The following is a 15368-nucleotide window of genomic DNA, read 5'->3' as shown; positions in this document are numbered from 1 at the left end:
AATGCTAAGGTATTTGTTCTGTAGGTGTTATTCATATTGTCTTTGTTCAAAACATATAATCCATAAGTATAGTTTGCCTATGGATCTTCGTTCAAAGTTGGGTCTCTTTAACACAGTCTTTCCTATCCAATGCAGATTGTCACACTTGTGGATTAGAGAAGATCTCAATACATTGCTGACAATTTGAGGTAACTTGGTGACAAAGCTAAAACAACCAAGAAATATAAGCTCTCATAGCGTGGTTATAGCATATAGGGTAGCATTCATGTCATTGCAGCTATAATTTCCATTAAAAGACAACATGCAATATACACAGCTCCACATTTATCCATGGTTTTCTATTTGACATGTTTCAAACACAGTGCACCCATTCATTGGTTTAATCTTATGTATCTAGCCAATAGCTCCAGCAAAGGAAAATTACTTTTATTCTCTGAGGTTTGAGGCCTTATCTATAAATATGGTTAAACTTTTTCTAATTTACTCAATATTTTCTACCTAAGAATTTAAAAAAATCAAAAGTACAGGTATGTTAAAAGAAGTATTTATAGGCCACAGAAATAGCTTAATTGGTAAGGGCGCATTCTACCAAATCTGATGATCTGAGCTTAATTCCTGAACTCCATAGAAGGGAAAAAGTTAACCAGTTCCTTCAAGTTATCCTCCACTGTGGCACACTGACACAGACATAGACAGACACAGAGCCATAGACACACACAAATACACACACACACACACTCAAATAATAAATTAAAAAGGAATCCAGAATTAGAAACAAATCTCAGTTGCTGAGCATTTGCCTAGCATTTATAAGGTCTTGGTTCAAAGTTTCCAGAATGACCAGTACCATTCTTCCAAAAGTTTCCCCTGTATTTTTTAGAAAGTTGAAGACAGCATCAAAAAAACTTGTTCTACCTATCTTCTATCTATCATCTATGGATCATCTATCTATCTATCTCCCATCTATCTAGTCTAGTATCTAGCAAACTATCATCTTTCTATCACCCAGCCCTAACTTTTAGATAGCAGCATAAGGTACTTTAAGTGATCTCTTTACAGTCTAGGAAATAAGTTAGCTCTGATCTTTTCAAAAGAGTTGTCTGATATCACCATCCAAGAAGTTGCCTAATTAAATCATTCATTACCTCCTGACAGCTCAATTATCACATATCCAGAAAGAATGTAAAATAAAAATCAGGTGGACATATATATTGAAGGTTCAAGCCCTCTGAGAATTTCTGTGTATATAAAAACTTTATTCGATACAAATAGAATCTTCACAAAACACATTAGACCAGATCATAAAATATCACTGTATAGATTTTGAGGGAGTGCTGAAGGAGTAAAGACCATAGTGACAAATAGGGTGAAACACAATAAATAAATGATTTAAACGTCATTAGAATAGATTATATGTTTAGGGAAAATGATTTCATCCAAATAGAGGAAGCTTGGCTGGGACTCGTGACTGCCTGTATTTAGTGATTTTCTCCTTGGGCACAAAAGGGATAGTCAATCCAAATTACCCTTCCTATACAACTCTCCCCTTGTCTCCTGCTTTTTGTTTGCCCATTCATTCCTTGTACAAAGCCTAGCCTATAGAAGGAGTGGCTTGGGGGAGCCCCGAGGCATCTCACAACAATGGCTTTGAGTCCTCCATTTAACTCTTCAACTGATTAATATTCTGTGTAGCCAGAAGCCAGCCTGACTCAGGGCTATGGCTTAAAGAGCAGATGGATTATGGCCACTGCTCCTCAATTGATTCATTATTTAGGCCATTAATTTTCTTCTCACCAAAAACATCTGGCGTCTGATGCTTGGGGATAAACTGATATTAGGTGCAAGTAAGTTTAATAACAGGTTCATCATCTATGATTTCAGGTTAAAACCACAAACAAGTTCAGAAAGCATGTATTTCAAAGGAAAGGACACTGTATAAACTACTTCATTTACAGACAATGTAAGAGAAGGAATTCAGTTTATACTGCTTTGTTTTGTAAAATTCCATCTCCTTTTTGGCATTTTGACATTACAGGTCATTGTGCATGCAAACCTCTACATGTAATAGAAATGTAAACAGTAAACTGTCAATCCTGCCTTAAATTCCCCCTAGGAACAGGTGATGAAATGACAGACAAATACAATCACTTTAGGTTACAGGATTGGTAAGGACAATTTGAATAGGACTTATATATCATTACATTCCACGTTTGTTAGCCATGTGTCTCTTTCAGATATTAGTAACTCACATTTGTATTACTAACCTAATGCTCACCAAATACTTAAATCAATGCCTTCTGTATATATATTTGCCTCTCTTTGATTTCTTCTGAATTAAAAATGCATGTTTGTAAAAGCTTTATCCCACCAAAAATCTATCCCATATAAGAGTTCTTTTCTTCTTCATTTACAACTTTAGAATAAACGTGTCCTGTCTCTAGTAAGAAAGTTACTGTCACAAGCTAATATTTCACTGTGAGATGAAAGGTCTCTGCAAAGGTGTTATTAAAGGCATAAAATATGCACACAGTGTGTGTGGTACATACACATGTATATGTATGTATTTTTCTGTCACTGGATACTTCCTGCCACCCATGAGAACTTACATACATGGGTGGCTGGCTAGTCTGCCTCTGTGTCTTTCAGCAGGCAGGTGTTTGGCACCAATCTATAAGAAGGCAAATGCCCCGATTGGTTGCCAAAAACAAACAGTTGTGTGGGTGGGCCTAGCATGACATTCACAACAGGCATCTGGCTTTAGACCATGCCTCTGAGCAATAGCTTCAACATGTTTTCTCCCACTACTACTCTGTCCCATGCAATGCTTGTTGGAATGCTGCCCAAAGGTGAATTTTCCAAGAGGGGTGAATGAGCCTGCATGGATCAGCCTCAGGTTTGTAAAACAGCATGTTTCCCAACTCTCAATTCATCAGAAGCTGGGACACAGTGACAAGAGCTCTTTACTAAGCTCCTGAAGTCTATATAGAAATGATGATTATTTTAAAGTGACTGAAACCCAAGCACATAGAAAATTTATTTAAATGTATTCTAAAGCAAATAAACTCTTCTCTCAATTTTCTTTGAACCATCCTAAAAGAGATCCTGCTTCTTCTCTCCTTATATTTCTCTTCCTTCTCTCTTCTCGGCAATGTTGTTATACATTAGTTTTCTTTTCAAGGAATTAAAAAAAAAAGCATCTGATAAATCTGATTACATACAACACGGGGAAATGACCAAGACAAGGGAAAGAGCTAAACCAAGCCTATCTTTCACAGCTGAAGTACAAAACAAAACAAAAACACTTTATAGGTGTTTTAATGATTGGGATGGTCAGGGTCAATCGGTACCCCATGCCCACAAGGAGCAACATTTTAGGAACTGATGCAGTGTTGATAAACTGCCTTGGGGCAGTAGGGAAGGTGCAGTTTCCAGATTATGAGAGTACACAGATTAGTTCACTTTCAAGAAAATACATCTTCTACAAAGGCAGGGCTACTAGTTCTTCATTCTGTTAAATAATTTAATGTCATCTACTGATAACTTAACTTGATACAATAAAGATTATTTTAGCTTCAAAATAAGATATAATGGCCATAGTTTCAGGAGGCAAAGATCCATTTTTTGCTATTTTATTAGTTATTTCATTGCTATTATTTCCAGTGACACAGATTTTTGGCACATGCATGAGGAACCTTTAGCACATAAGTTATCTGAATTTGAAGAATACCACAAGAAGCCTGTCCAAAATTTGTGTATCTCCTTGTAATCATTTATTATGGACCCAATTCTTGGTGTCTCCAATAAAGATTCTTCTTTTACATAACATTTTAATCTGTTCTTTGAGAATGTCATACAATGTGTTTTGGACACATTTACTGCCCCCATCTCAAAATCCTTTTGTAACTTTCTACCCATTTCCACCCAATTTTTAGATTTCTTCTTCTTTTTTTCTTTCCATGTGAAGTCTAACTAGTTTGGGTAATGGGCCCTGACCTGTATAGGTTGTCAAATTAACAGGAAACACATTTTTAAAACAAACCAGCTCTTCCTTTCCCAGAAGCTTTGAAACATCAATTGCTCCTCAGCTGATAATGGGATTTTTGGACCCACCTCCAGGCTACATATTTTTTGTCAAGTTGAAGCTTGCACAGATCTTGTGCAAGCTGTCACACTTGCTGTGATTTCACCCACATAACTGCTTTGTTGTATCTAAAAAACACTGTTTCCTTGATGGTATTGACCTTCCTCTGGCTCTTAATAATCTTTATGTTTCCTTCTGCTTCCGTGCAGATACTTGAACCCTGCTGGGAGAGGCATAAAGTTCCTTCAAAGTCACCAAATTTTACTTGACAATTCAAGAAAAATGGAAGACCAGTTGTAGATATAGATGGCTCTAATCACCCTCAGAATATAGAACACAGAGTGATAAAGCAAAAATGTAAACTTTTTCATTCTCCAGCTAAATTCCTTGGGCTTATCATCCTCCACTATACTCTAAGGATTATGGATGGGGTACTTATTCTGAAGTTCAATTATAAGCAGATTGTTTTAAATGTCATTTTCTCTCTGAATTAAAACTAAGCATAGCATTGAACATATTGGTCAAAATTAACATTGTTAGTTAAAAATACAAATCATCTTGCAGTACTAATTGCTAAATCCAACAAACTTAACACTACAGCATAATATTAAAGAACATACACTTCAGTATCTGACAGGTTCTGGTTCAAACTGTAGTGTGACATGCAGTAGTTATAAAAATTACTTTAATGTTTCTAAAGCTGTGTGTTTATCTGCAAATTGAAAAGATAATATTTAGACCACTGTGCCTTCTAAATACAGATTAGATAGATCATGCATATAAATTGATTAGTCTAAATCTCAAATTGTTGTCAGTATTTTCTTTTTATAGAACTGGCATTAAAATCAGGTTAGAAGCAACAAATAAAGAATTTTAGAGAGTTTTGTGAGCTCAGTTCTTAGTAAGTCCTCTGCATTGTGTGGATTTTTAAATTAGTACAAGGGTATTTTCTTCAATCTTGAGATGAGCTTTCTTCATATATTTGAGGTATGTAAATAATCAAACCTTTCTAAATGTAATTTAAATTTATACTCTGCTAGTGTAGAACCCCAGGATTCTAATCTCTTTTCATCCTCTCATCAAATCTTTAGCATATGAGCTTTCAGAACCATTTAAGTTTCTGTGTGCTTTAATTTTCCTAAGACTCAATGTAGCTCTGTTTTATATACACAAACATACTTGATAGATCTCCAACACCATAATATTTACCACAGGCATTCAGATAAATTAATTTTGTCAATGTTCTGGAAGCTAGAAGGTCAAGATCAAGGTTTCCCCAGGGTTGATTTCATTTTGACATGGAGACCATATTGTTTTCTGTAATCTTCCTTACATATCTATATAATTTAGATAGCATTTTGATTGTTGTGACACAATAAATGAGCAAACAAACTTAGAAGAGGAACTGTTATCTTAACTCAAAGTTTCAGGAGTTTCATTCCAGAATTAGCTAATTGATTACTGCTTAGGGTATTACAAGGGAGAACATTATGACACAGAGTACATACTTTAGCAAGCTATTTATATCATGGTAGCCAGAAAGCAAAGGTAGAATTATAATGCATATCTTTTCATGGTGTATCCCCTTTGACACACTTTCTCCAACCAGGTGCCATCTCTGTCACCTATTTCAATCATGCATGTGGGCACACATGTAAACACAATTTTAAATTATTAATGTTTGTAATTTTATCGTTTGAACTGAAGTAAAGTACTTAGATATATTTAGGAAATAATGAGTCTCTAGGTAAGTAAAGGAAAGGGTTGCTTTGGACACTGCTCATTAGCTAACAAATGAGTATGTTTTTGACCCTCCAGCTCTGGACAAGCTCATATCATATTTAGAGAAATAAATTAAAATTTAGAGTTCTCATGGTTGTCTATTACAAAGCCTCTTGAAGTTCAAAGATAAAAAAAAAAAAAACACCAAAAGAACGTAGTTGTTGTTTCATTAAGGTCAACACCCACTGTTTGACTTTTTACTTTAATAATAACTAGTCTCCCCCAGACATCATTATTGTGAAAGGTTCTGTAGAAAATAGAAAACTGAAACAAAAGTTCCATTAAGTCAAAGAGCAATAAACAAACAGAACCAATTGATGCGTCAGAGCCACAGAATGTGTTTTATCTATTACAATTTTCTCCTGTGTGGCTGTTCTAGTACAATACTTAGGTACAAACCAATTGCTCAGCAGGGTGCTGTTACTTTAATTATAAAATGAAACAACTTTGCTAATGTAGTCTAAAAGCCTTATTAGTTCATACTCCATACATGTTGTTCTGAATGAGCTCCAAATACAAATCCTTAGAAAGGCTACTGTTGCCTGCTTGTGGCTTGAAACAGACCACACATATTTAAGCACTCTGTTTTTTCTTTTCCTGCATTTTATTTATTTATTTGGAACCTCTGCCTTTGTGCTTGGGGTGGAGATAGAGTGCTAACAAACCCTCGGTCCCAAGCAGCATGCACTTTTGAATAGTTCATTCATGGTGAACCATTTGTTTGAGTAGGCCCTTTGTCTGATTATTGGCCCTCACCTTTAGGGCTCAGGCAGAGATGTGATGAGCCTTGCAGGAAAAATTAAAGAAGACATAAACAGTAAATGCAGACATTTTGCAACATAGCTAAAATAAATTGCACTACAGGCAATTATGCAAGTTTTACTGGATACATTAAAAAGACATTAAATGCACAGCTGTTTTAAGTGTCTTTTAAGCTGATAAATTAACTGTCTAATAAATTGTAAGATTTGTCAGCTAATAATGCTATTTTATCTGCTTTAACATATGCCTTCCTAGTTCATGAAGCATTATTGTAAGTGCCAAAAGGAGATAATGTGCATTTTACAGTGTTATGTCTTAGGTGGAATGGATCATTGGCCATGAAGAAGTGTGTTAATAAATCTCTTAGGCTTTGTTAATTGCACTCAATGAAGTGTCACTGTTAAAACACAAAAAATGTGATAGAGAAAGCTGAACATAATGTCGTTTAGTTTTACAATTAACAGTTCACTAGGCAAATCGACCAAAAGACCATAATTTGTTGAAGCCTTATTAACTTACATTTTCCTAGTCAAGGTCATAATTGTGGATGGCTTAAAGCTATCTTTTAATGCTTATTGTGAAGAGTAACCTTGCTGAGGAGAAGGGATGTTTTTCTTCTGAACGGCACAATATGCCAACCAGATTCAGGACAAATAAAGCAGCATTGTATTAAACAACAGTCTTTCAATCAATCCTCACTACACATCTATGTTTGTCTTAAACTTAAGAAAAGATTATTTTGAATTATTTATCTCAAAATTATAAGCAGAGAAAAACATATCATTCATTACGGAATCTAAGAACTCTACTTTCAAGGTCATTAAGCATATGAGGAACAATGATAATACAATACTTTAATTTCTGGTCTGTGAATTTTACTTAACTTTTTTCATTGAAACACGTACAACAGACCCTAGTGTACTCAATGTCAGAACTCAACATTTAAATCTCTTTCCCTTAAGTATCTCAAAACTTACAAACTGAGACAGATTACTTCCATATCAGAACATAGACTATTTCCTATTCCCTTTATTACTGTTAATATCCTCTTGATCAAATGCTAGTCAGCTTGTTATTGTGCCCTTACACATGCATGAGCTGCATCCTTAGTAATAATACTTCAGCAAAGATACTTTGAAAACAGGAGAGTAAAAAAGAAACTTAAAACTACCTTTAAAACGGAATGAATTTAATTTAGGGGCACATATTTGACTCTTTGTGTTTGCACTTGTATAAAAGTGACCTAAGTCTTAAGTTTGGGACAATTCAAGAACATCTACAATAGACCCTGTTTTATTCCTGACTTAATACATGACTCAATACAGTTTACGCAGCTGTAAATTGAAACAACATCTTTCACACCATAGAATAATTCTTTGAGTCAAAGAGAAAATTCATGAGAAAGTGCTTTAAAATAGCAAGTTACTGTAGTTACTTTTAATTGTGTGTTAAAATATAAATCATATAAGCTGTGATATACAAAACATTTTTATACCTTTTGTCACAATCTCCACAATAATCTTTGAGAAAGGCATTGTAAGTAGCTCAAAGAAAATGTATCATCACCTTCTCTGGTAGACATAATAATTCTATAACAATTTATGATATACTCTTTTTCTTTCTCAGTGGTTGTTATCTGGTTAAAGAATCACTTTGGCAATACAATAAAGACAATTAAAGTTCAAAGAAGTCTTACTTGCCCACAGCTACTCAGCAAATCCAGGTGGAAAATCCCTTAGTCCTTTGTTATACTTCATCTAAATTAATAAAATAAATCCTCTTAAGTATGCGAAACAGTCTCCGTTCAGTCTAAATGTTCATTCACATCATCATACTTCTTCCTTTACATCACACAGAAAACCAAAGTGTAACAGGTCAAATGTTAGAAACAATTGTAGGAATTCTAACGGCCATGTTGATATTTCGGCTAGGTGGGATAGATTGACTATGGTGAAAGAGGTTCAACTCTTTTGTGCAACATTCAGTGTACTATTTAAAAAGCTATGCCTCTGATAGCTTCATTTTATGGGTGGACCACCCGAAAGGAATGGGAAGTCCCAATTATCCTCACCACCAATCTTTTCTTTGAGAGAGAATGAATGGGATGATTTGATCTTAAGTGGAGATTATGCAGTAGGCAATGCTGAGTAGTCTTCAGATGAGTCTCATTAAGGAAAACCTGCCTGTTTGACAGATTTTTTTTTCTGAGAAACCTTTTAGACCACACTTATTTCTGAATCACTCTTTCTACTTGACATTAGACACTGCAGAGAAAGAAATATCATTAGCTCTCTTATTGATGTCTTTTAAGGCCTATGTAGAAAAAAAATACATGAATAATGTCCAATTTACATGAGATTTCTATATTCAAGACTGTTGGAAATACAACTGTGAAAATTAGAAGAAATTAAATTTGTAGGTACAGCAAAGTAAATTTAAAAAGTATATAGCATGTTGCTACCAAAATAATAGGTTTTAAGAAATCAAATAAAAGAGGAAATGAAGTAGGAAGAGGAAGAAAAGAAATAGCGTCTTACTTGTAATATCTTACTTGGAGAAATAAGAAATGCAGAAATTTAGGATCTATCTATATGATCATCATTCTTATAAATGATATAACTTCCATTATAAATGTTATTAAATCCCCATGAAATTATTTCCATCATCATTAGAAGAAGCTGTAGTAGAAATGTTATTGTAAGCATTTGTTTGTATCAGCCAATTTAATCTTGACAATGACCTTATTATCAGATTATATATCATTCTCCATTATATAAATAAAAATGAAGTACAGTGAAAATTTATATAACTTCTAGATCATAGAGGCAGTGATTTTCAAGGATAAGCTGTCTCATGTTAGAGATCAAGCTCTTACTAAGCAAAGTACTAACTTCCTGCTGTCTTCCAACTGAAGATTGAAATATTTCTGTCCTGTATTTTGATGGCTAACTCAAATTGTTTCAAGAAAAGCTGAGTTATTATCTGGATGATCTGCCATGGTTAATTTTGGGGCTGTCGGCCAAAGTAGAGCAAAACCCTCAATGGCATACATCAACAGTACAATCTGGAAAGCAAAATTGTCTGACTTTATGTTGAAGAAATAATTTTCTCCTTAATAGACAGAAATGTTCCAGAAGAAAGTTACTAAAATGTTACTTTATTTAGACTACCCCTGGAAGGTAAACTGGTAAGAAGTCCTGTCCAAAAGAACTGATGGAACTTAGAGTATGGAAAAATCGAAGTGCTCTTGAATTCTGTTTTCAGATAATTGAAACAGGCTCGTGTGTATTACTACATAAGTCAACTAACATCATGGAATTGATTGCATGACAATTTAGTGTATTTTAATATAATGTGTTTATTAATTCTTTGAGGATTTTATATATATGCATATGATATATTTCGATCAAATATTCACCCATTCTTTCCACTGACTTTTCCCATTTCCATTCCCAAACTCTTCCTAATCTGTTCTTTTTTAATGAAGGTGAATTAGCAAAGACACTACACTTTTACACATATAAAAATAGGGTCAAGTTCGAAGGAGATGCTGACGCTTATAACCAAACTTTGGTCAAAGTGCAGGAAAACTTGATGGAAGACGGGGGAAATAGAAAGATCTGGAGGGGAGCTCCACAAGGAGATTTACAGAGTAAAAAAATCACTGGGCCCTGGGAGTTAAGTAGAGACCAATACTCCAACCAAAGATTATGCTTGGAGAAAACCTCTATCCCTGCTCAGATGAAGTCCATAGGTTGCTCAGTTTCCAAGTAAGTTTCCTAGTAAGGGGATCATGGGCTGTCTCTGACATGAACTCAGTGGCTGGTTCTTTGATCACTTCTCTTGGCAGGGGGCAGCCTTGTCAGTCAACAAAGGAAGATGATGCAACCATCCCTGAGGATACCTGATATGCTAGGGTCAGTTAGAAGGGGAAGAGGTCCTCCCCTATCAGGGCACTAGGGAAAGGGCATAGGGGAAGAAGAGGGAGGGTGGGTGGAACTGGGAGAATAAAAGGGGAGTGGGTTTAGCCAGGATACAAAGTGAATAAACTGTAATAAATAATAAATATAGTCAAGTTTTATGATGTTTATTATTATCATTAATTACAATATATTCAATTTGTATCCCAGCTGTGGCCCCCTACCTCTTCTCCTCCAAATCCCAACCACCCTCCCTCTTCTCCCTCTATGCCAGTCCCCTAGTCCACTGATAGGGGAGGTCCTCCTCTCCTTCTGTCTGACCCTAGCCTATCCGGTCTCATCAGGATTGTTTGCATCATCTTCCTTTGTTTCCTGGAAAGGCTGCACCCCAGATGGGGAGGTGGTCAGAGAGCTTGCCACTGGGTTCATGCCAGAGAAAGCCCCTGCTTCCCTCACTCGGGTCCCCCCTTGGATACAGAGTTTATGGGCTACATCTGAGCAAGGATTTTAGGTCTTCTCTATGCACTGTCCTTGGTCAGGTTATCATTCACTACAGTGCACCCAGAGCTCAGTATTTTTGGCTCTTTTTGTCTCTTTTTGGAGCTCTTGTCCCCTCCAGGTCTTTCTGTCTCCACCTTCCTTCGTAAAATTCCATGCATTCTGCCCAAAGCTTGGCTGTGACTCTCAGCCTCTGCTTCCATCCCTAGATCAGTAGAGTCTTTTGGAGGCCCTTTGGGGTAGGCTCCTAACCTATTCCCCGTCTTTTCCTGCTTCAGATGTCTATCCCATTTGCCCTTCTGAATGAAGATTGAACATCTTCCCTAGGGTCTTCCTTATTATTTAGCTTTGTTAGGAGTATAGATTTTAGTATGATTATCCTGTATTATATATCTAATAACTATTTATGTGTAAGTACATACCATGCATGTTTTTCTGTTTCTGGGTTAGGTCACTCAAGATGATTTTTTTTCTTGTACCATCCATTTGGTTGCAAATTTCATGATTTCCTTGTTTTTAATTGCTGACTAGTATTCCATTCTGTAAATGTACCACAATTTTTGTATCATTCTTCCATTGACTGACATCTACATTGTTTTCAGATTCTGGCTATTAAAAACAGAGTTGCTACAAACATGGTTGAACAAATGTCTTTGTTGTATAGTTGAACATATTTTGGATATATGCCTAGGAGTGGTATAGCTGGATCTTAAGATAGCACTATTCCTAATTTTCTGAGAAAGTGCCAGAATGTTTTCCAAAGTGGTTGTGAAAGTTTACATTACCACCAAAAAATGGAGGAGGGTCTCCCTTTCTCTACATCCTATAACATGTTTAGTCACTTGAGTTTTTTTATCTTAGCCATTCTAACGGGTGTAAGGTGGCATCTCAGGGTTGTTTTGATTTGCACTTCTCTGATGATTAATGATGTTAAATATTTCTTTAAGTGTTTCTTTGCCATTTGATATTCTATATTGATAATTCACTGTTTAGCTCTGTACCCCATTTTTTAATTGAATTACTTGATTCGTTGGTGTTTAACTTCTTAAGTTCTTGATATATGTTGGATATTAGCCCTCCGTCATATATAGAGTTGGTGAATATGCTTTCCCAGTCTGTAGGCTGTTATTTTATTCTGATAACAGTTTGCATTGCTTTACAGAAGCTTTTCAGTTTCATGAGGTCCCATTTATTCATCTTAGAGCCTGTGCTCTTGGTGCTCTGTTTAGGAACTTGTCTCCTTTGCCAATGAGGTCAAGGCTCTTCCCCAATTTTTCTTCTAACAGGTCTAGTGTGTCTGGTTTTATTTTGAGGTCTTTGATTCACTTGGACTGTAGTTTTGTGCAGAGTGATGAATACAGATCTATTTGCATTTTTCTACATGTGGCCATCCAGTTGGAGCAGCACCATTTGTTGAAGATGCTGTTTTGTTTTGTTTTGTTTTTCCATTGTATTGTTTTGACTTCTTTGTCAAAAATCAAGTACCTGGAGGTGTTTTGGTTTATTTCTGGGTCTTCTATTTGATTCTGTTGATCTTCTAGACTGTTTCTCTGCCAGTACTACACAGTTTTTATCACTGTTGCTCTATAGTACAGCTTGAGATCAGGGATGGAGATACCTCCAGAGTATCTGTTATTACACAGGATTGTTTTAGCAATTCTGAGTTTTTTGTTTTTCCATATGAAACTAGGAATTGTTCTTTCAAGTTCTGTAAAGAATTGTGTTTGTATTTTGATGGGAATTGTATTGAATGTGTAGATTGCTTTTAGTAAGATGGCCATTTTTCTCTATGTTAACCCTACTTATTCTTGAGCATATGAGATCTTTCCATCTTCTGATTTCATCTTAAATTTCTTTCTTCAGAGAGTTGAAGTTTTTTTTCAAACAGGTCTTTCACTTGCCTGGTTAGAGTCTCACAAAGGTAATTTATCATATTTGTGGCTACTGTAAAGGGTTTGTTTCCCTATATATATATATTTTTTTGAGCCCTTTGGTCTTTTGCATACAGGAGGCCAATGGATATGTGTATATATATATATATGGTTAATTTTGTATTCAGCCACTTTGCTGAAGGTGTTTATCCACTGAAGGAGTTCTTGGCAGAATTTTTGGGGTCATTCATGTATTCTATCATATCATCTGCAAGTAGTGATACTTTGACTTCTTCCTTTCCAATTTGTATTTCCTTGATCTCCTTTATTTGTCTTATTGCTCTAACTAGGACTATGAAGTACTATATTGAAGAGATATGGAGAGAGTGGGGAGCTTTGCCTTGTCCCTGATTTCATTGGGATGGGTTTAGATTTCTCTCCATTTAGTTTGATGTTGGATAGAAGCTTGCTGTGTATTATTTTTACTATGTCTATGTATTTGCCTTACATCCCTCATCTCTCCAAGACTTTAAACATGAATGGGTATTGGATTTTGTCAAATGATTTTTCAACATCTAAGGAGATGATCATGTGTTTTTATTCCTTTTGTTTGTTTATGTGGCAGATTACATTGATGGATTTCAATATATGGACCACCCCTGCGATGCCTGGGATGAAGCCTACATTTGTCATAGTGGATGATATCTTTTATGTGTGGTTGGATTTGGTTTGCAAGAATTTTATTGAGTATTTTTGCATCAATGTTCCTAAGAAAGATAGGTCTGAAGTTCTTTTTCGTTGGGTCTTTGTGTTGTTTAGGTATCAAGGTTACTGCGGCCTCATAGAATGAGTTTGGTAACATTACCAAATAGACCTTCTGTGTTTGTTTTGTGGAATAGGTTGAAACATTTTAGTGTCAGCTCTTCTTTGAAGGTCTGGTAGAAATCTTGTCTGAAACTATGAAGCCCTGAGCATTTAAGCAGGGAGAATTTTGATTACTGCTTCTATCACTTTAGGGATATAGGACTACTTAATATATTTACCTGATATTGGTTTCACTTTGGTAAGTGTAATCTATCAAGGAAATTGTCCATTTCATTTAGATTTTCAAATTTTTTGGTGTATAGGTTTTTGAAGTAAGACCTATTGATTCAATTTCTTCAGTGTCTGTTGTTATGTCCCCCTTTACATTTCTGATTTTACTAACAGTTCATCTCTGCCTTTTATGTCCTTTACGTTCTGATTTTGGATAGTTTATTTCTGCATTTTTGTTAGTTTGGCTAAGGGTTTGCTCATCTTGCTGATTTTCTCAGAGAACCAGCTCTTGGTTTCATTGATTCTTTGAATTGTTTTACTTGTTTCTAATTTATTGATTTCAGCCCTGTGTTTAATTATTTGCATCCACTTACTCCTCTTGAGTGTGTCTGCTTCTTCCTCTTCTTTTTCCCCCTATGGCTTTCAGGTGTCCTGTTAATTTGCTTGAATGAGATGTCTCAAACTTCTTTCTGAAAGCACTTAATGCTATGAATTTTCCTCTTAGCACTGTCCTATAAGTTTGGGAAAGTTGTGCCTTCATTTTCATTGAATTAGGAAGTAAAGGTCAAGTTTTAAAAGGCCAATAACGGTCTCAAAATCGGTTTCTATTTTTTAAAATTAACTAATTTATTTTTTATTCACTTTACATCCTGGTTGTAGTACCATTCATCCTCCTTTCTCAGCTTTACCCACCCTCCCTTACTGCCCATTCCCTCTCTCCTATTACTCAGAAAAGAGGAGTTCTCTTCCCATCCACCCCAGCTCATCAAGTTGCATCAGGACTGAGCTTGTCATCTTCCCCTGTGTCCTAGCAAGGCAGTCCTGCCAGGGGGAAGTGTTAAAAAAAACTGGCAAGTGAGTCTTTATCTAATGCAGTCCCCACTTCCTTTACTAGAAGACCCACATGAAGCCTAAGCTGTCCATCAGTTACATCTTTGTGAGAGCCCTAGGTACAGTTCATGAATTGTCCTTGGTTGATTCTACAATTGCAGCAAGTCACTCTGGGCCCTGATTAGTTGGCCCTGCTGGTTTTCTTGTAGAGCTCTTATCACCTGTAGGTCTTTTTCTTTTTCCTCCCTCTTTTCCACACGACTCCTTAAGCATCACTGAATGTTTGGTTGTGACTCTCAGATTCTGTTTTGAAACATTGCTGGGTAGAGTCTCTTAGAGGACAATTCTGTCAGGTTTCTGTCTCCAAGCTTAGAAGTGTCAGAGGTTGGCCTAGGGTAAATTTTTGACTGGGCCAAGCACTGGTTGGGCATTCCCTCATGAGTCTCTGCTCTATCTGCTCTATCTTTATCCCTGCACATCTTGTAGGCAGGGTAAATTTGTGGTTGAAGTTTTTGTGGGTGGGTTGGAGTTCCATTCCCTTTACTAGGAGGCTATTCTAGTTAGAAGGTGTCCTCTTCAGTTTCTTTG

Source organism: Meriones unguiculatus, chromosome X (genome assembly GCF_030254825.1).
Source record: "Meriones unguiculatus strain TT.TT164.6M chromosome X, Bangor_MerUng_6.1, whole genome shotgun sequence".
Taxonomy (NCBI): Eukaryota; Metazoa; Chordata; class Mammalia; order Rodentia; family Muridae; genus Meriones; species Meriones unguiculatus.
Note: the sequence above shows the minus strand (reverse complement) of the source record.